General features: G+C 42.8%; 1 long non-coding RNA gene across 1 annotated transcript in view; it reads left to right on the top strand.

The window, feature by feature from the left end:
* LOC148150155 (uncharacterized) overlaps positions 1-18116 on the top strand; it is a 39348-nt gene extending 21232 nt beyond the window's left edge. The window contains exon 4 of the long non-coding RNA XR_015756976.1: positions 18078-18116. This is a non-coding gene — a long non-coding RNA (uncharacterized LOC148150155). The remainder of the gene's footprint in view (positions 1-18077) is intronic.
* The last annotated feature ends 5031 nt before the right edge of the window (positions 18117-23147 follow it).

Below are 23147 nucleotides of genomic sequence, written 5' to 3'. Positions count from 1 at the left end.
TATAGCCTTTTATCATTCTGGCATTATTTTAATCTCTCTGTTTTTGGTCCAAAATGAATGACCTTACACTGTTAAAATCCCTGTTTTGTCCACTCATGTAATCAATAAATGTCTCTTAGTAATTTTATGCTTCTATCTACGCTGCTTTCTATGCCATAATAGAGTCATAGAGTCATAGAGATGTACAGCTTGGAAACAGACCCTTTGGTCCAACCAGTCCATGCGGACCAGATATCTCAACTATGAATCTAGTCTCACCTGCCAGCACCCAGCCCATATCCTTCCAAACCCTTCCTATTCATATACCCATCCAAATGCCTCTTAAATGTTGCAATTGTACCAGCCTCCACCACATCCTCTGGCAGCTCATTCCACACACGCACCACCCTCTGCGTGAAAAAGTTGCCCCTTAGGTCTCTTTTACTCTCTCACTCTAAACCTATGCCCTCTAGTTCAGGACTCCCCGACCCCAGGGAAAAGACTTTGTCAATTTATCCTATCCATGCCCCTCATAATTTTATAAACCTCTATTAGGTCATCCCTCAGCCTCCGAAGCTCCAGGCAAAACAGCCTCAGCCTATTCAGCCTCTCCCTATAGCTCAAATCCTCCAACCCTGGCAACATCCTTGTAAATCTTTTCTGAATCCTTTCAAGTTTCACAACATCTTTCCGATAAGAAGGAGACCAGAACTGCACGCAATATTCCAACAGTGGCCTAACCAATGTCCTGTACAGCCGCAACATGACCTCCCAACTCCTGTACTCAATACTCTGACCAATAAAGGAAAGCATACCAAACACCTTCACTATCCTATCTACTTGCAACTCCACTTTCAAGGAGCTATGAACCTGCACTCCAAGGTCTCTTTGTTCAGCAACACTCCCTAGGACCTTACCCTTAAGTGTATAAGTCCTGCTAAGATTTGCTTTCTCAAAATGCTGCACCTCGCATTTATCTGAATTAAACTCCATTTGCCACTTCTCAGCCCATTGGCCCATCTGGTCCAGATCCTGTTGTAAGCTGAGGTAACCCTCTTCACTGTCCACCACACCTCCAATTTTGGTGTCATCTGCAGACTTACTAACTGTACCTCTTATGCTTGCATCCAAATCATTTATGTAAATGACAAAAAGTAGAGGACCCAGCACCGATCCTTGTGGCACTCCACTGGTCACAGACCTCCAGTCTGAAAAACAACCCTCCACTACCACCTTCTGTCTTCTACCTTTGAGCCAGTTCTGTATCCAAATGGCTAGTTCTCCCTGTACTCCATGAGATCTAACCTTGCTAATCAGTCTCCCATGGGGAACCTTGTCGAACGCCTTACTGAAGACCATATAGATCACAATACCGCTCTGCCCTCATCAATCTTCTTTTGCTATCTCTTCAAAAAATTCAATCAAGTTTGTGAGACATGATTTCCCACACACAAAGCTATGTTGACTATCCCTAATCAGTCCTTGCCTTTCCAAATATATGTACGTCCTGTCCCTCAGGATTCCCTCCAACAACTTGCCCACCACTGAGGTCAGGCTCACCGGCCTATAGTTCCCTGGCTTGTCTTTACCGCCCTTCTTAAACAGTGGCACCACGTTTGCCAACCTCCAGTCTTCCGGCACCTCACCTGTGACTATCGATGATACTGTTTTGTGTTATTGATAACCTTGGATACATACTATTCTAATTAATTAATCAACATAGCGAAAACATAGCGAAACATAGCTAAGGAGGTCCTAGCATAAATTCATGAGGGACCTCCTTAATCATTTCCTTCCGAATTAGCCCTCTGTTTTCTATCACCTAACCTCATAACCAGGTCAATAAGACCATAAGAAATAGGAGTAGAATTAAGCTATTCAGTCCATCTAGTCTGCTCTGCCATTTGAACATGGCTGATATTTTCTCAACCCCATTCTCCTGCCTTCTCCATGTGACTCTTGATGCCCTTACTAATCAAGAACCTCTGTCTTTGTCAGAATTATTGGCAACCTTTAAGCGGCAATTGGATAGGTACATGGATGGGTGCTTAAACTAGGACAAATGTTCAGCACAACATCGTGGGCCGAAGGGCCTGTTCTGTGCTGTATTGTTCTATGTTCTATAAATACATTCAATTGCTTGGCCTCCACAACCTTCTGCAGCATTGAGCTCCACAGACTCACCATCCTCTGGCTGAAGAAACGTATACTCATCTTAGTTCTAAACGGTCATAACTTCACCCTGAGGCTGTGCCTGGGTCCTAGACTCTCCTATTAGCGAAACCATCTTCTCCCCATTCACTCTATCCAGGCTTCTCAGTATCCTGCAATCAGAACTCCACTTAGCCTTCTAAACAAAATTAAGTACAAACCCAGAATCCTCAACCACGCCCTGTCTGACAAGCCCTTCATCCCCAGGATCATTCTTGTTAACCTCCTTTTGATCCCCTCTAAGGCCAACACATTCTTCCTTAGATACAGGGCCAAACACTGCTCACAATATTCTAAATACGATCTGACCAGAGTTTACACAACCTCGGCAGTAGATCTCCACTCAATCATTTACATAAGGACATTATTCCATGGGCTTCACTTTTAGTTAACAGTTTCTTAATTGAATGGCCTGACGGAAGTCCACATAGGTAAAAACGCCATAGTTCCAGTGAACCAAAGGGCTGTTCTCTCATTAGAGGTGAAGATGACTGATGGTGAGTTTAACCTGAGCATGCTTCAGGTGAGGGGTGAGGTTGAGAAATGGCTGACCTCAGCTGATACAGGAATTGAACCTGTGCTGTAAGTAACACTCTGCATCGCAAACCAACCGCCAGCCAACTGAGATAACTGACGCCTAAGAAAGGCCATATAAACCTCATCCAAAAAGTTCCCATGTCTACTACTTTAGTCCTTTTCTCAAAACGTTTCAACTGGGTTTGTTAGATATGGTTATTAATTTAGAAATTAATATTGGCTTCTCTAATAAGCTCAAATTTCACAAAGTATTCTATCATACTTGTCCTTAAATATAGATTCCAATAACATTGACTGAAGTCAAATTTGTTATGGAAAAAGCTGTGAAGGCATTTGTTGAAGTTAGAAATACTGGAGGATCGTTAGAAGCCATCTTATTTAAATGTTGTGAGGAGTAGTCACAGTTCTTTTCTTTACATAATTATATGCAAGGATAAATTGAACAGACTGAATTCAGTGAGTTTGGTCATATTGTTTATTCTGTGTGAGATAAAACAGCTCAACAATTCAAAACAATTCAATGGTCGCATCTCAGGGTATAAGCTTGCTTCCACAAGGATTGAAGTGCATTTATCATAGATGTGAGCTGGAATTTTCAACTTTCTTGGGGGTGTAAAAAAGCAATATTGGATCGGTTGCCATTACATTCTATAGAGTCCATTTTATGCAAAGAATGGAAATTCTGCCTGTGAACGAGAGGTTCTCATCACAAGGGGTCCTTTGCATACATTCTACAGGCAGGCACAAGGCACTGTAGGTAACTCCTGCAAAACAAGTTACACCAGCAAACAGCCATTTCAGTGATCACTGACATGAGTGCAGTGGTATATTGTCTTCCTGGTGGCAAGGTAAAGGTCGCTATGGAATGGCTGCAAACAATCTTCTCGAAGAAGGTAATCAGCCGAAGGTGTGGTCCAAATTGATGGTAATCACATAGGCAGGAAAGGAGATGAGATCCTGACAGCAGATAGAGGATTAAAAAGCAGACATCTAAAGCAGTAGACTCAGGATTAGTACCCGACTCACACACTGTAAGCACAGAAGTAGAGGAATTAAACAATTGAACATGTGACTGGAAAACCGGTGTAGGAGGTGAGCATCAAATTTCGAGGGCATTTGATCAGTTTTGGAGAAGTTGGGCTTGTACACTCAAGCCGGATAGATGACAACTGAGCAGAACCAGGATAAATATCCTTGCAGGGAGATTTGCTGGTTCTGTTGGGGAGGGTCTAAACTAGATTGACAGGGGTGTTGGAACCTGAGGGAAAAATGAGAGCATGGAACAACAGGTTAAAAACATATCGAGTGATTCTGAAAGACAAAGGCAACAGAGGTTTAAAAATGTACAGAACAGAAAATTGACTGGATTAAAAGGTATTTAAGTAAATGCAAATAGTATAATGAATAAAGGTGGTGATAAAGATATATAAATGGCAGTGTTATATTATTGCTATAATAGAAATTTAGCTTACACAAGGTAAAGGATCACAGCTCAACACCTCTGGATATAGTGTTTTCATGCAGAATAGAGGGGATAAAAAAGGTGGGGTCATTACATTATTAAAGAATAAATCACAGTTGTGAGGAGGAATTATATACTAAATGAAACATCAAATAAAATTATAGGAGTTGAGTCCAGAAACAAGAAACATTGCTAGGAGTGTACTATAGGCCTCTGAAAAGTGGGAGAGAATTAGTGAAGCAAATATGTAGGTACATTTCTGAGTGCAAAAGCAAGAGGGCAATTATTGTTGGGGATTTCAACTACCTAATCAACTGGAAACAGAGTAAAAGGCATAGGGTCAAAAAATCTTGAATTACTTTCAAGAGAACTTTTTTTTAGCCAGTAAGTATTGATCCCATAGACAGAGTATAATTCTAGTCGTGGTCTTAGGAAATGAAGTTGCACAGGTAGATGAAATTGCAATGGGCAGCTACTTTAGAGATAGTGATCATAATACAGTTAAACTTAGCATCATAACAGAAAGGTGCAAAGATCTAACAGGAGTAAAATTTCTAAACTGGGGGAAGGCAAAGCTGAGAGATGATCTAGCAAAAGTGGGACTGGTTACAGCTACTTGGATGAAAGTAACAAATCAATGTGAGGCATTTGAAAGCAAACGTCTGCAGTGTAGACATATCCCCACAAACAAAAAGCATGCTTCTGCCAAACCAAGAGCCCCCTGCTGTTGGGAAGCATGCAGGGTGGATAAAGCAGAAAAAGAGAGTTTATGACAATCTCATTAATGTAATATTTTAGGAAGCTTAGAGGAATTTAGAAAGCATGGGACAAAGCGAAAAAGGAAATTATGAAAGCAAAGAAAGGATGCAAGAAAAATGTTGGTAAAAGTAAGGAAAATCCTAAGGTGTTTTATCAGTACCTTAACAGAATATGACTAAGGAAAAAAGGGTTGGGCCAATCAGAGATTTGTATGGTAACTTGCATATGGTTGTAGCAGATGTAGAAGGGCAGGGTTTTAATGAGTAATTATCCCTATTTTAATAAAGAATAGGAACATGAAATATTAGATTTTAAAAAGTATAATGATAAGGGAAGTATTGACCGCCTTGAAAGTGAATATATCACCAGGGATGGTGGAATTGTATCCTAGACTGTTAAAGGAAACCATGGAGGAAATAATGGATATTCTGAGGGTCAGTTTCCAATTCTCATTATATACAAATAAGGAGCCAGAGGACAGGAGATCTGTTAACGCTGTAACATTACGCTTTTTACGCTGTAAAAAGGGATTGGGGGAAATAGACCAAATAAATATAAGTCAGTCAGTTTGACTTCAGTGGTTGGCAAATTACTAGAATCAATATTGAGTGATGGAATTAACTGTTACTTGAAAAGGAAAGGATTAATCAGAGATAATGAATGTAGTTTTGTTAAGTCAAGGTCATGTTGTATTAATTTGGTTTTTTGAGGAGGTAACAAAGAGAATTTATGAGGGTTGTGCAGTGGATGTCTGCACAGATTTTGGTAAACCATTTGAAGACTGTTCAGAAAGTTAAAGCCCAAGGGATGTAACAGAGGAGGCAATGGCCTAGTAATATTGTCGCTAGACTATTAATCCAGAAACAGCCAATGTTCGGGGGACCCAGATTCGAATAAGACAGGCTATGGAATTTGAATTCAGTTTTTAAAAATCTGGAATTAAAGAATCTACTGATGATTATGAAACCATTGTTGATTGTCAGGGGAAAACCCATTTGGTTCATTAATATCCTTCAGGGAAGGAAGTCCGCCATCCTCACCTGGTCCAGCCGACATGTGATTCCAGAACCACAGCAATGTGGTTGACTCTTAATTTCCCTCTGAAACAAGCCATTCAGTTATGTCAAAGTCTCAAAGAAATGAAACTGGATGGATCATCTGGCATCGATTATGCACTGGAAAAGACAACAGCAGAAACAGCCGTATCGACCCTGCCCTACTGACATTCTGGGGCTAGTGCCAAATTTAGGACAGCTGTCTCATAAACTAGTCAAGTAACAGCCCGACACAGTCGTACTCACAGAATCATACCTTACAGACAATGTTCCAGACACCACCATCACCTCACTAGATATGTTCTGACCTACTGGCAGGACAGATCCAGCAAAGGTGGCGGTACAGTTGTGCACAGACAGGAAGAAGTTGCCCTGGAATCCTCAACATTAAGTCTGGACCCCATGAAGCTTCATGGTTTCAGGTTAAATGTGAGCAAGAACCTCTTGCTAGTTACCACATACCATCTTCCCTTGGCTGATGAATTGGTACTCCTCCATGTTGAACAACATTTGTAGGAACCACTGGCAAGGGCACAAAATCATTCTGAGTGGGTGATTTCAATGTTCACCACCAAGAGCAGCTTGGCAGCAGCACTACTAATCAAGCTGGTCAGGCCCTAAAGGACATAGTTATGGTGGTGAGGGAACCAACAAGAAGGAAAAACATACTTGTCCTCATCCTTACCAATCTGTTGGCTGGATACTAGTATCTGTTGGATACTGTCATCTGTCTATGACAGTATCAATAAGAGTGACCACTGCACAATCCTTGGAGAGACAAAGTCCTATTTTCACATTGAGAATACCCCCCATCGTATTGTGAGACACGATCACTCATACTAAATGAGACAGACTTTGAACAGATCTAGCAACTCAAGACTGGGCATTAATGAGGCACAGTGAGCCATCAACAGCAGCAAAATTATATTCCAACATAATCTGTAAAGTAATGGCCCAACATATCATTCACTCAACCTTTACCATAAAGCCAGGGGATCAATGGAGAGTGCAGGAGGCATGTTAGGTGCAGCACCAGGCATACCTGAATATGAAGTTCTGGATCAGTGGTGCTGGAAGAGCACAGCAATTCAGGCAGCATCCGACGAGCAGCAAAATCGACGTTTCGGGCAAAAGCCCTTCATCAGGAATAAAGGCAGAGAGCCTGAAGCCTGGAGAGATAAGCTAGAGGAGGGTGGGGGTGGGGAGAAAGTAGCATAGAGTACAATAGGTGAATGGGGGAGGGGATGAAGGTGATAGGTCAGGGAGGAGAGGGTGGAGTGGATAGGTGGAAAAGGAGCTAGGCAGGTCGGACAAGTCTGGACAAGTCAAGGGGACAGTGCAGAGCTAGAAGTTTGAAACTAGGATGAGGTGGGGGAAGGGGAAATGAGGAAGCTGTTGAAGTCCACATTGATGCCCTGGGGTTGAAGTGTTCCGAGGCAGAAGATGAGGCGTTCTTCCTCCAGGCGTCTGGTGGTGAGGGAGCGGCGGTGAAGGAGGCCCAGGACCTCCATGTCCTCGGCAGAGTGGGAGGGGGAGTTGAAATGTTGGGCCACGGGGTGGTTTGGTTGATTGGTGCGGGTGTCTCGGAGATGTTCCCTAAAGCGCTCTGCTAGGAGGCACCCAGTCTCCCCAATTTAGAGGAGACCGCATCGGGAGCAACGGATACAATAAATGATATTAGTGGATGTGCAGGTAAAACTTTGATGGATGTGGAAGGCTCCTTTAGGGTCTTGGATAGAGGTGAGGGAGGAGGTGTGGGCACAGGTTTTACAGTTCCTGTGGTGGCAGGGGAAAGTGCCAGGATGGGAGGGTGGGTCGTAGGGGGGCGTGGACCTGACCAGGTAGTCACGGAGGGAACGGTCTTTGCGGAAGGCGGAAAGGGGTGGGGAGGGAAATATATCCCTGGTGGTGGGGTCTTTTTGGAGGTGGCGGAAATGTCGGCGGATGATTTGGTTTATGCGGAGGTTTGTAGGGTGGAAGGTGAGCACCAGGGGCATTCTGTCCTTGTTACGGTTGGAGGGGTGGGGTCTCAGGGCAGCGGTGCGGGATGTGGATGAGATGCGTTGGAGGGCATCTTTAACCATGTGGGAAGGGAAATTGCGGTCTCTAAAGAAGGAGGCCATCTGGTGTGTTCTATGGTGGAACTGGTCCTCCTGGGAACAGATACGGCGGAGGCGGAGGAATTGGGAATACGGGATGGCATTTTTGCACCAATCAACCAAACCGCCCCGTGGCCCAACATTTCAACTCCCCCTCCCACTCTGCCGAGGACATGGAGGTCCTGGGCCTCCTTCACCGCCGCTCCCTCACCACCAGACGCCTGGAGGAAGAACGCCTCATCTTCCGCCTCGGAACACTTCAATCCCAGGGCATCAATGTGGACTTCAACAGCTTCCTCATTTCCCCTTCCCCCACCTCATCCTAGTTTCAAACTTCTAACTCCGCACTGTCCCCTTGACTTGTCCGGACTTGTCCGACCTGCCTAGCTCCTTTTCCACCTATCCACTCCACCCTCTCCTCCCTGACCTATCACCTTCATCCCCTCCCCCACTCACCTATTGTACTCTATGCTACTTTCTCCCCACTCCCACCCTCCTCTAGCTTATCTCTCCAGGCTTCAGGCTCTCTGCCTTTATTCCTGATGAAGGGCTTTTGCCCGAAACGTCGATTTTGCTGCTCGTCGGATGCTGCCTGAATTGCTATGCTCTTCCAGCACCACTAATCCAGAATCTGGTTTCCAGCATCTGCAGTCATTGTTTTTACCTCGCTGAATATGAAGTGTCAATTGATGTAGCTCAGGTATATCATGTACATAAAAAAATCAGACAAATCCAACCTCGCCAATTACCACCCTAATCAGTCTATTCTCGATCATCAACAAAATCATGGAAGGTGTCATCAATAGTGCTGTCAAGCAGCACCTGCTCAGCAATAACCTGTTCAGTGATGCCTATTTTGGATTCCAACAAGGCCACCCAGCTCCTGATCTCATTCCACCTTTATTCAAACATGAACAAAAGAGCTGAATTTCAGAGGTGAGGTGAGAGTGACAGTCCTTGACGTCAAGGAGCCCTAGCAAAACTGGAACAAATGGGCACCAGGGGTCAAACTCTCCAATGGTTGGAGTCATACCTGGCATATTGGAAGATGGTTATGGTTGTTGGAGGTCAGTCATCTCAGCTCCAGAACATCTCTGCAGGAGTTCCTCAGGGTAGGTGTCCTAGGCCAACCATCTTCAGCTGCTTCATCAATGACTTTCCCTCTATCATAAGGTAAGAAGTGAGGATATTTGCTAATGATCACACAATGTTCAGCACTATTTACGACTCCTCAGATACCGAAGTAACAAATGCGACAAAATCTGGATAATATTGTGGCACTGCTGCCTCACTGAGCCGGAGACCCGGGTTCATTTCCCGCCTCAGGTGACTGACTGTGTGGAGTTTGCACGTTCTCCCCGTGTCTGTGTGGGTTTCCTCCGGGTGCTCCGGTTTCCTCCCATAGTCCAAAGGTGTGCAGGTCAGGTGAATTGGCCATGCTAAGTTGCCCGTAGTGTTAGGTAAGGGGTAAATGTAGGGGTATGGGTGGGTTGCGCTTCGGCGGGTCGGTGTGGACTTGTTGGGCTGAAGGGTCTGTTTCCATACTGTAATGTAATGTAATCCAGGCTGACAAGTGTCAAGCAACATTCATGCTACACAAATGCTAGGCTATGACCATCAACAGTAAAAGATAAGAAATACCACTGCCCCTTAACATTCAGTCGTGCTACCATCACTGAATTCCCACTATAAACATCCTGGGGATTACCATTGACCAGAAACTCAACTGGACTCAACAATTAAATGCAGTGGCTTCAAGAGCAGGTCAGAAACTAGGAATACTGCAATGAGTAACCCACCTCTTAACTCTTCAAAGCCTCTCCATCATCCACAAGGCAAATGTCAGGTGTGAGATGTGTCACTTGCCAGGATGGCTGAAGCTCTATCAATACTCAAGAAGCTTGGTACCATCCAGGACAAAACTGTGTACTTGATTGGCACTAAATCTACAAACATCAACCACTGACGCTCAGTAAAAGCAGTATGTACTATGTACAAGATGAACTGCAGAAATTCACCAAAAGATCCTCAGACAGCACCCTATAAGCCAATGGCCACTTCCATCAAGAAGGACTAGGGCAACAGATATGTGGGAACACCACCACTGGCAAGTTCCCCTCCAAGCTATTCACCGTCCTGTCTTGGAAATGTATTGTTCCTTCACTGTTCCACAGGCCTCAATTTTGCCTTCCTTGCTGTTTGTGTTATTTTTAATAACCTAGTCTAAAACATGGGAGGCTCTTTTGGGAAATTTACACTTGACACAAAAAATTGGCCAGATGATTGATAGTGAAGACAACGGCTGTTGATTGCAAATGATATCAATGGTTTGATTGAGTGAGGCAGAAAAGTGCTAAATATAACTCTGTAGAAGTGTGAGGCTACGCAATTAAGGAGGGCAAACAAAGCAGGTAAATACACAAAAACGGTATTCAGAGGGGTACAGGGAATGAGACCTTGTCCTGAAATTAGCAGGTCAGGTTGATAACATGGTAAAGAAAACATTCTTTGCTTCATTGGGAGAGTTACTGAATACTAAAGCAGGGATGTAATCCTGGAACTATGCAAGATACGGCTTAGATCACAGGTGAAGTTTTGTATACAGTTCTGGTCACCATATTACAGAACAAACATCATTGGTCTAGAAAAAGTACAGAGGAGATTTACAGTGTTTCCAGGGCTTGAAAATTACAGATATCAGGAAAGATTGGATAGACTAGAGTTGGTTTCTTGGAGCAGATGAGGCTGAGGGGTCACTTAATCAAAGTGTACGAAATAGTGAGTGGCTGGGAATAGAGTACAGGGAAGACATGTTTCTCTAGTGGAGAGCAGATTTAAAATGATTGTTAGAAGGATTAAAAGGATCTTTCTCACCCAGAGGGTGGTGGGTGGTCTGGAATTTGCTGTCCAGTTGAATGGTTGAAGCAGAAACTCTTTTAAAGGGAACCTGGATCTGCAAGACTATGGACCAGGTTCTGGAAAGTGGAATTAGAATCTTAAGTGTATTTAGAAGGCACAGACATAATGGGCTGAATGGCCTTTTTCTGTGCTGTAACTTTTAATATTATGGGTCAAAAAAATCAATGTCAGTCACAATCTCAGAATACTGAGACATAGACAAATACAAGCAAAAGACAAATACAAAGACTTCCCTACGTATATCTGGAGCAAGATAGGATAGGATACTGATTGACCTTTGACCTTTAACAATGACTTATTTTGCTCAAGGCTAGGGAGGTGGTAGAACCAGAAAATCATTATTTTGTGAAAGTTTTGACACTGACAAAGTGGGAGAGCTACTTGAGTTGCCTGTAAGGGTGGGACAACTCCCTACAAACACTAAAAGGACAATTTCAATGGATGTTACAGGTAGTACAGAGCTTCTGAGGCTCAACTTTAGTCAATTTGACCATGGACTTTCCTGACCAGAATTTAATTCCAGTGGAGAGAGGAGGTAGTGAAGTTAAAGTACATCATTGCCCACTTAATTAAGTGCTCTTCATTTCTGGAAGCAGAAATTTCATCAGTGATCACTACTCTAAAGAAACATGGCTAGGATGAATGCTGGACTGCAGACTTGTGAGCTTTTTGTTAAATTATGGAAAAAAATTCAAGACTTTAATGATGAATAATTTGCTAGGGAAGGATGCAATTAGAATGAGCTAGCATTGATTCAGTCTGACCAATGTTTTGGATTTCTTTAAGTTTTCAGACTATGCATAAAGATGCAAATGTGCTGACCCAAGAAATCTAAGTGCATTTGGCATTACGTTTCCAGATTTACAATGACTTGTACTTGAAATCAGGCCCAATCAATTTCCAGGTTGGCAAAGCTAGAAGCTCTCATCCAAAAATAGCAAAAGCTGCCTTAATGTACATAAATAAATGGGAAGACATCAGTGCAATATTTCCTTCCTTTAATGTCTAGTTCTTGGTGTTGTGCAGAAATATTGGATATTATTATGTCAGGTAACCTTATAAAAAGGGTTAGTATTAAAATTCGCCTGTAGTTATTTTGGCTCCATAACTAGCAGCTTGATTCACCTTTTGATTGAGAATTCTGATTTTGATTGAGAATTTTGGAGAAAGAAGAGGAAAGCAGAAATGCTGTTCAAGCTATAGGGCTGCTTAATTCCTTTCTCACCTTCTCAAATATTCCTGCACATTTCAAGGGGAATGTAGTTGCTCCATTTTCCCAAGATGGCAGTGCCAGACTTGTGTCACATATTGCAAGATGAACTGCCACCATCCTTCAGGAGACACACAGAACTACCAATTGCAGTGAAGATAATAATATCCCTGAACCTTTTTGCATTTAGTGCCATATATACTACGTAAAAGTATTGTCAGCAATAGAAGTCAATCGAGAGTATGAGTATCAAATAAATGATTGATGCACTGTTTGCCAAGTAAACATTGAACACTTTCCTCAGTGATAGCGAAAAATATCAGAAGGCTGTGGAATTTTCTAAATTTCCCATCATATGTTGCCCTGTGTGCACAATAATGGAACCATCATTGAATATAAGAGCTTCTTTACCTCAAGTACACAGTTTGCCTTTTTTAAAAACTTCTTCACAGGATGTTGACATCACTGGCTAGTCCTGCATTTATTGTCAATCCCTAATTCCCATTGGGAATGGTGATGAACTGCCTTCTTAAACCACTGTAGACCATGTGCTGTTAGATTACTTACAATTGTTCGCCCAAGTTCTTCCAATTTATTATCCACATTCCTGCCTCAATTTCTTTATGCCAGTCCATGATTACTACATTTTTTGACCAATGCAAAAAATACAAGTTTGGAGACCAAAATGTTTGGTTTGTGATACCTGTATCCTATTGTCTTAATGCAAAACTACCAAACAGTGTAAGAATATAAACTATACAAAGAGCTCTTTATTGAAGAATAGCACAATTCCATGAGATTCTAGGTGTTTGATAGGTGCCCCAAACTAAGGTGAAAGCAGTCACAGCATAGGTAAAGGTCAGGCGACAGTGGCAAGGTAATGGTGGGCTGCCTTTTTGAACCACTGCAGTCCATGTTTTGTAAGCAGACCCACAATGTCAAGAGGGAGAGTGTTCCAGGATTTTGACCCAGTGACAGGGAAGGAACTGCAATATATTTCCAAGTCAGAATGGTGAGTGGCTTAGTGGGGAATTTGGAGCTGGTGATGTTCCCCTGTAACTGCTGCCTTCTAAATGGTAATGGTTGTGGGTTGGAACTTTGGTGAATTCTGCTACGTATCCTGCACATGGTGCACACTGCTGTGACTGAGCATTGGTGATGAAGACTGTGAATGTGTGTGGATATGGTGCCAATCAAACAGAGGAGTGCTTTGTCCTAGATGGTTTTAATCTTCTTGAGTGTTGGAGCTGCACTGACCCAGGGAAGTGGGAAGTATTCCATCACACTCCTTCCCTATGTCCTATAGCTGGTGGACAGATTTTGGAAACTTAGGAAGTGAGTTACTCACTTCAGGATTCCCAGCCTCTGATCTGCTATTGTAAGCATCTTGAGCACTTGTGAAGAAAATCTTTTGGGTCATTATGTTGTTTTGGGAAGAGGCAGACATTGACTGCATCCTGGAAAAAAGCTTCTAGTATTAATTAAAAGATTGGTGTCAGGTTTTCTACTTCAGCATTTGGCTATCAGAAGGTTAACTTGTTGGACTGTGATAATACATCACCTATGGATAAGTGTATGGTCTTAACAGACATTCAGTTATCAGAAAAAGACACCTCTTTGGATTGAATGGCTGATGCTTTAAAAAAAGTCTAGAGGAAGAAGTCATTTCCAGGCAGTATCAGTGAAACAAGTAGTGTCACAAAGGATGGAGGACTACATTTTAAAGGGAAAGCACGATTGCTAGACTATTAATCCAGAAACTCAGCTATGTTTGAATTCTGCCTTGGCAGATGATGGAACTTGAATTCAGTTTAAAAAGATCTGGAATTAAGAATCTACTGATAACAATGAAACCTTTACAGATTGTTGAAAAACTCATCTGGCTCACTAATGTCCTTCAGGGAACGAAATCAAGCCTACATGTGATTCTACACCCACAGCAATGTGGTTGACTCTCAATTGACCTCTAAAAAGGCTTAGTAAGCCACTCAATTCAAGGGCAGCCAGCGACACCCACATCCCACAAGCAAATAAAAATATTGTGGCCTTTCAAGATTGTTCTGACAAGGCACAACCACCAGTTTATCAGAGGAGTTGCAGACAGAAGGAGTGAAGATGGAAATGATTTTTGCAGATCTGGATATCATAGCAGACCATAGATAGGAGAGAAATACAATTTTTGATTTTAACCACAATAATTGCATCACAAAGTTTTTTTTAAAACAAAATTCAATGAAGACAATTAAACAAAATAAGCATTATTAACCCAACAACATGACTTATAACTCCATACGTTTTACACTCAGGTCTACTTTTTACTTCCCACAAGAATTCTCTTACAATATACATCAGTCTTAAAGTTAATCATTTTGATACAGACCACCCAAAAGTATGTCATAGTCCTCTCAAGAATTCTCTTCAGCTTCAGGTGTTCTCAGAAGTAAAACGTTCATTTACCCTCTCAGCTGGTATCAAGATTCAGGACATCGCTTCTAGCCTGGAGATGAACTTGGATGGGAGGAGAAGGAATCAGTTTTCACGGTTCTCATAGGTACCAATGACATAACTTGGACCAGAAAAAAGGTTTTGCTCAAGGATTACAAGGAGTTTGGGGCTAAATTAAGAAAGTAAAACTGCACAAAGGTAATAATCTCAAGATTACTACCTGGGTCATTTGTAAATTTGCACAGGGCAAATAAAATTAGAGAGTTAAGTGAGTGGATCAAACATTGCCATGGTAGAAATAGATTCTGATTCATGGGGCACTGGCATAAGTATTGGAGAAAAAGAGAGCTGTTCCATTGGGGTGGGTTTCATTTGAAACATGCTGTAAAAGGGTCCTGGTGAATTTTATAACTGGAGTTACAAATAGGCCTTAAAATAATTAGTAGAGGAAGAGTACAAATGAAGGGAAGTTTAAAAAAATCATTGAAAAGAAACAAGAGATCAATGGTACAGGGTAGTATTATGATGTTAAGGTGTGTACCTTACCTTTAAAAGAGAGTGAATGCTATTCTGAACTGAGAGTTGACAAGCACCTGTTATATGACTAACTAGCAGTCTCAGAGTGTACTGGAAAATTGAAAATATGTAACATTTGACTGTGAAATTGCTACCTGAGTTGGTTGCTGTTTTGACAACAATTCAAGTGTCACCAATTAGTTTAAATTATATCCCAGGATACTAAAACCCAATCAAGTTTGAATTTATTGTTTTTGTCAACATTGAACCAATGAGACGATCCGATGTTGGGGAGATACAAAAAAAGCAGACAGTTTGAAAGTTAGCCAGAGTAACTGCCATTGAGAGAGTAACTGCCATTGAAATACACTTTATCAAAGGTACCTTTTCGTATGAAACATATTCGCAGTAAAAGAGAACGATAACCCAGGGAGCCAGAAGAAGGAAGACACCAATGATGATGGCTGCTGTATGGTTTTGAAATTAAGTTGATGTAATTTTAATAAGTGTTTTATTCGAACTGTATATTGTTATAGAGTCGGAAGCAGATAATAAGCAGTTAAGAGAAACGGAGGCTTAAAGTTGTGAATAGTTGTTGTTAATGTTAACTTTTCAAGTTAAAGAATAAATTGATAGTATTTTCTTTAAATAGTGGAATTTTGGAGTTCTCTGTCACTCATATTTTAACAGCTTACGAGGCGAGGTGAGCTTTTCTGGATGTTTGGTTTAATTAACAGGAGGGTTCACTGCCTTGTAGTAACAGTAATGAAGGCATGAATGATAATCCAAGTATGGCAGGTGGGAAAATATAAACAGAAAAGTATAGAAGAATTTAGATCTAGAATAAGGAATAATGGTAAAAACTCAAAAACGGAGACTCATCATTTGAACTCAGCATTTAAAACATCGAACATAGAACATTACAGCACAGTACAGGCCCTTCAGCCCTTGATGGTGCGCTGACCTGTGAAACCAATCTGAAGTCCATCTAACTTACACTATTCCATTATCATACATATGTTTATCCAATGACCATTTAAACGCCTTAAAGTTGGCAAGTCTACTGCTATTGCAGGCAGAGCGTTCCACACCCTTACTACTCTCTGAGTAAAGAACCTACTTCTGACATCTATCCTATATCTATCACCCCTCAATTTAAAGCCATGTCCCTTCATGCTAGCCATTACCATCTGAGGAAAAAGGCTCTCACTGTCCATCCCATCTGATCCTCTGATCATCTTGTATGTCTCTATTAAGTCACCTCTTCACTTTCTTTTCTTATGAAAACAGCGTCAAGTTCCTCAGCCTTTCCTGATAAGAACTTCCCTTAATACCAGGCAATATCCTGGTAAATCTCCTCTGCACCCTTTCCAATGCTTCCACTTCCTTCCTACAATGCGGTGTCCAGATGTGTTCACAACAGTGGTTAGCACTGTTGCCTCACAGCGCCAGAGACTCGGGTTCATTTCCCGCCTCAGGCGACTGACTGTGTGGAGTTTGCATGTTCTCCCCGCGTCTGCGTGGGTTTCCTCCGGGTGCTCCGGTTTCCTCCCACAGTCCAAAAATGTGCAGGTCAGGTGAATTGGCCATGCTAAATTGCCTGTAGTGTTAGGTAAGGGGTAAATGTAGGGGTATGGGTGGTTTGCGCTTCGGCGGGTCGGTGTGGACTTGTTGGGCCGAAGGGCCTGTTTCCACACTGTAATGTAATCTAATCTAATCAATACTCCAAGTGCGGCCACACCAGAGTTTTGTAAAGCATGGTCAAGAGCATGGCAGCTCTCAGAGGACAGAGCCAATGCTTGTTCCACTCTATGTCAAGAGATCCCACTCCCCTGGCTCAGTTGGGACCCAGCATTGGTCTGAGGATGCTTATCTTGAGTAAAACGAGATGCCGTAGACTCCAGTTGGCTGTTGGGAGGTGGGGTCCACCAGGAAGAAGGAAGGCCCTGGATACCCAAACCATGGGGAAGGGGGTTCCCATCCATAGCACGCTGATGGGCTCAAAACCATTGAATCCATTGCACTGTATGCCTGACTGGGAACGTGTTTTGTGAACATCCAGAGTGTTGAAATTGGACTGGGGCATCTTGGAATGGGTCATGGTGTACAGAGAAAAGCTTATTTCAATCACACTTCCTGAAATTTTCAATTTAAAATGTTTTGTCCTTGGGCTGTATGCCTAACATGAAAAATATATTGTAAATATGAAGCATTTTGAAATTGAATTGAGGCATCTAAGAATAGAATGGAGACATGTTGAATTTAGTGGTAAATTCTGTAGTTTTCAAATGACCGTGTTTTGAAATGTGCTTTTACTTTATTCCAAATAATATTGTCTAATTTTGGAACAAAATAATGGGCCAAATTTTTTTTTGGGCCAGTCTCCTTGAATGCGGTTGAGATCTTGTTGGTAAGGGTGATGAGCAGCCTTCTCTCTCTAATTCTGCAATTGGCAGATGCTAGATCTTCAGATTGTGTGGAGCAAGTGGACATTATATGTTTGTTGTGGCAAGTGCCTGCTAGCCTATTACAAATTTGATGTTGGTACCCCAACCTAAAATGATTCGGAGTTTGTGTCTTGCCATTCGCTTAAGTGGTTGAACACTTGGCAGGGACAAGAATATCCTTAGAGGCTTTGCCCCTTCACCCATACCAGGAATGCATTGGAAACACTTGTCACTGCTGTTCTGGCAGAATTAAGCCACACCGGGCATGGGGAAAATTCAAGGGAATTTCCAGCCTCAGAAATTAAGGTTATTCAAAGTGCAGTTGAATCTTCCATCAGCAGGATTAGAGGGATATGACCTTTCTCATACCTTAAGCCAGTCTTGGCTGTTCCTGCGTCTTCATTCCAGTAACAATTACTCTTTTGTCTCTGATTTCAGGTTGTCAATACCAGTGATGTCACCTATCATCAATCAGTCAAAAGTAAGAGAATTACTAAGTTATTTATATTACCAAAATCTAATCATTTTGAGTAGAGCAAGATCCATTTTGCTTCACATGGCAAAGACTCTGAAGAACTGTGAGCAGGACTGAGATAAGTTGTTATATGCTTGGTGGTGGATGGCAAGAGGTATCTGTGCTGAGGGGGGAGAGTCCAAGGTAGATGAGTTGACAACACAAATAGAAATAAATGAAAATGACTTGATAGCTAATATGGAGTTGTGGTTGCAGGGAAATTAAGACTGGGAACTCAATACTTAAGGGTATTTGACATTCCTAGAGAAATAAGTAAAAAAAAAGGTGTTGTTAATTAAAGTTGGTGAGTAACGATATAGGTGCAATAGATCATGATGAAATAAGGAAAACAAGGGAAATAATAAAGGAAATAAATGTATAGGAGTGCTCTACAGGCCCCCAAAGAGTTGCCTCACTGGAGGACAAAATGAGAAAATAATGGAAGCAGGTAAGAAGGCACTATAATTGTCATGGTGATTTTAATCTGCATATTGATGAGACAAATCAGGAGGCAAGGGTAACATGGAAGAAAAATTTGTAGAGTGAATCAAGGATTGTTTCTTAGAGCTCTAATTACATAACCTGCCCAGGCACCAGCTATTTTAGATTCAGAAATGTGTAATGAGAGAGGATTAATAAAAAAAATCTTGTAGTTAAGGATCCTTTTAGGGGAAGCAATGAAAACACGGTAGAATGTTTAATTCAGTTTGAGGGACAGCAACTCAGGTGTCAAATCAGTATCCTCAACTTAAATAAGGGCAATTAGAGGGATGAAGAAAATTGTTTAAAGTAGCTGTGTAGAAAGATTCACCTAGATTGGCTCAACATCTTCCATATCCGCCACAGATTCACCTGCACCTCCACACACCATCATCTATTGCATCCTCTGCACCAGATGTGGCCTCCTCTATATTGGGGAGACGGGCCGCCTACTTGCGGAGCGTTTCAGAGAACACCTCTGGGACACCCGGACCAACCAACCCAACCACCCTGTGGCTCAACACTTCAACTCCCCCTCCCACTCCACCAAGGATATGCAGGTCTTTGGACTCCTCCATCGCCAGACCACAACAACACGACGGTTGGAGGAAGAGCGCCTCATCTTCCGCCTAGGAACCCTCCAACCACAAGGGATGAACTCGGATTTCTCCAGTTTCCTCGTTTCCCCTCCCCGCATCTTGTCTCAGTCAAATCCATCGAACTCAGTACCGCCTTCCTAACCTGCAATCTTCTTCCTGACCTCTCCGCCCCCACCCCAGTCTGACCTATCACCCTCACCTTCACCTCTTTCCACCTATCGCATTTCCGATGCCCCTCCCCCAATTCTCTCCTCCCTACCTTTTATCTTAACCTGCTGGACACACTTTCCTCATTCCTGAAGAAGGGCTTATGCCCAAAACGTCGATTCTCCTGTTCCCTGGATGCTGCCTGACCTGCTGCGCTTTTCCAGCAACACATTTTCAGCTCTGATCTCCAGCATCTGCAGACCTCAATTTCTCCTCAACATCTTTCAATTAGAAAATGGCTCCCTCAGTAAAGCCCTAATTAAATACCCAGAAGATTTTCAGGAAGATCTAGGGCCTATCAAAGGAGACAAGGCCACCTTTCACATTGATCAGTAAGCAATTCTAAGTTTCTGCAAGGCCTGGCCAGTGCCATTTGTCTCACGGGCAAAAGTAGAGGCAGAAATCAGAGGGCTAGAAAGTGAAGGAATCATGAAAGCAGTCCAGTTTGTCAGCACCACCTGACTGGTCAGTTTGCCTTTGTGGGGATTTTGAACAAACAGTAAACTGCTTTTCTCAGCTGGAAAATTACCCGCCTCCTCATATAGGGGATCTTTAGGCAAAGCTGGCAAGGACGGTGCTGACCTTCACAAAGCTGGACATGAAGGAGGAAGTGAGGTCTGTAGATGCTGGAGATCAGAGCTGAAAAATGTGTTGCTGGAAAAGCCCAGCAGGTCAGGGAGCATCCAAGGAGCAGGAGAATCGATGTTTCGGGCATAAGCCCTTCTTCAGGAAGGAGGAAGGTGTGCCAAGCAAGGTAAGATAAAAGGTAGGGAGAAGGGACTTGGGGGAGGGGCATTGGGAATGCGATAGGTGGAAGGAGGTTAAGGTGAAGGTGATAGGCCGGAGAGGGGGTGGGGGCGGAGAGGTCAGGAAGGAGATGCTGAGTCTCAGGGTTGGGACTGAGATAAGGTGGGGGGAGGGGAAATGAGGAAGGAGAAATCTGCATTCATCCCTTGTGGTTGGAGGGTTTCTAGGCGGAAGATGAGGCGCTCTTCCTCCAGGCGTCGTGTTGCCATGGTCTGGCGATGGAGGAGGCCAAGGACCTGCATGTTCTTGGTGGAGTGGGAGAGGGAGTTAAAGTGTTCAGCCACGGGGCGGTTGGGTTGGTTGGTGCGAGTTTCCAGAGGTGTTCTCTGAAATGTTCCGCAAGTAGGTGGCCTGTCTCCCTTATGTAGAGGAGGCCACATTGGGTGCAGCGGATGCAGTAAATGATGTGTGTGGAGGTGCAGGTGAATTTGTGACGGATATGGAAGGATCCCTTGGGGCCTTGGAGGGAAGTGAAGGGGGAGGTGTGGCCGCAAGTTTTGCATTTCTTGCGGTTGCAGGGGAAGGTGCCGGGAGTGGAGGTTGGGTTGGTGAGAGGTGTGTACCTGACAAGGGAGTCGCCTTTCCGGAACGCTGATAGGGGAGGGGGAGGGAAATATATCTTTGGTGGTGGGGTCTGTTTGGAGGTGGCGGAAATGACGAAGGATGATACGATGTATCTGGTGGTTGGTGGGGTGGTAGGTGAGGACCAGTGGGGTTCTGTCCTGGTAGCGATTGGAGGGGCGGGGTTCAAGAGCGGAAGAGCGGGAAGTGGAGGAGATGCAGTGGAGAGCATCGTTAACCATGTCTGAGGAGAAATTCAGTCTTTGAGGAAGAGTGCCCCATCTTCCGCCTAGAAACCCTCCAAACACAAAACTAATGTAGTGTACAAAATCCCATGCAAGGACTGCACAAAACACTATATAGGACAAACAGGAAGACAGCTAACGATCCGCATCCACGAACATCAACTAGCCACGAAACGACATGACCAGCTATCCCTAGTAGCCACACACGCAGACGACAAGCAACATGAATTTTACTGGGACAACACTACCATTATAGGGCAAGCGAAACAAAGAACAGCCAGGGAATTCCTAGAAGCATGGCACTCATCCACAAACTCCATCACCAAACACATCGACCTGGACCCAATATACCAGCCACTACAGCGGACAGCTGAAACTGACAACCGGAAGCGGCAGGGACAGGCCACTATAAATGCCGGAGGAAACACCACAGAAGCGCTTCAAAGGAGGCTCCCAAGCACTGAGGATATCACCTAGACAGGGGACGAAACGTTTGCAACAAAAACTTCCAGCTCGGCGAACAGAACCACAACAACGAGCACCCGAGCTACAAATCTTCTCACAAACATTGAACCAATAAGCAACATTTATTGAGAAATTAGATATAGTCCCGAGACATTTCTCCAAATAAGTGAATCTGTCAAAATTCACAAATGTGGATCATCATTTTGGAAAAAACAAACTCTGTTATAATCTCAATCATGGGGTGGCACAGTGGTTAGCACTGCTGCCTCACAGTGCCAGAGACCTTGGTTCAATTCCCGCCTCAGGCAATTGTCTGTGTGGAGTTTGCACATTCTCCCCATGGGTTTGATCCAGTTTTCTCCCACAATCGAAAAATGTGCAGGTTAGGTGAATTGGCAATGCTAAATTGCCCGTAGTGTTAGGTGTAGGGGAATGGATCTGGGTTGGTTGCTTTCAGAGGGTTGGTGTGGACTTATTGGGCCGAAGGGCCTGTTTCCACACTGTAAGGATTCTAATTATATTGTGCTGTTTCATATTTAGGTTACAAGCACAGTGATGTTTTCAGTGTGGTGGGTGATGAACCAGGATTGCAGACATCTGATCTCTAGCTCTTTCATTCTGCAAAACCAGCTATCTCAATCTTCTAAGTGAAGAGGCTCAGAGCTTGTTTTAATTGCATTTCTACCATTTTCTACAATTTAACTTGAATTCCTAAAACAAAAAATAAATGTTCCAAAATATTTGAACTATGAATTAAATATTCACAACAACCTATAGTGAAACACCTTCTGCTTGCATGCAGCATAAAATGCTGAGAAATTTAGAGTGGACTTAACAAAGGCCTGGAGCAGAATCTTTCAAATAACTTGTTACAGAAAAACTGGAGGATCTAACACCTTAATTCAAAAAGGAAGAAAGTGATAAATACGGTGACTTTAGAGTGGCTGGCTTAATAGATATGCTTGTTGAAGTAATTTAAAAGGATAAGATTAATATTCATTTGGTGAGAGTGTAATTAGTTAAAGCAGAATTATAGAAAAAAGCAAGTCATGACTGACAAATTGAAAGTTTTTTTGAAGGAAACAATAAAAGGTTTTGACGATGTTGATGCTACACAAGCTGTAAAAGATTCTCAAAAGATATTGAATAAGATATTGCATAGGAGTCTTGTTACTAACTCCTGTAAAAACAGGCACATTTTCCATGCACATTGGCAAACTCCCAAAGTAGCATTCCTGATACTGAGGGCACACTCTATATGGTAATTTGGGTGAAGTGGAAACTCCAGCAGGTCAGTCCCTCTTTTGTTGAGGCATCCCACTCTTGCAATTCTTCTTGGGATTTAAAAGTCATACAGCTGTCACAGAATTTGTGAGCATTGCTGATGGTGCAAAGCCTTAATATAGACTAGACTTTAGTGATATAAAACAATTTATTAAAAAGCACATAACTGCAACAAACTCATCAGTAGAACCTTGCATGGAGATGGGTTTAGGCAGCTGAGAGGGTAGGGCAGAAAGTAATTGAGAACTCCACACTAAATACAATTTTCTAAATGGCAGGACCAGTTACAGCCTCTGTTTGCTGTGCCATGGAGGCTTTCTTCCGGAATGAGAAAACATTACTACAT

Source organism: Chiloscyllium plagiosum, unplaced genomic scaffold, assembly GCF_037043375.1.
Source record: "Chiloscyllium plagiosum isolate Xiang-an unplaced genomic scaffold, Cpla_swu_hap1 HiC_scaffold_4, whole genome shotgun sequence".
NCBI classification, from domain to species: Eukaryota; Metazoa; Chordata; class Chondrichthyes; order Orectolobiformes; family Hemiscylliidae; genus Chiloscyllium; species Chiloscyllium plagiosum.
The sequence above is the reverse complement of the archived record's forward strand: the minus strand, read 5'-3'. Positions and strand labels throughout refer to the sequence as shown.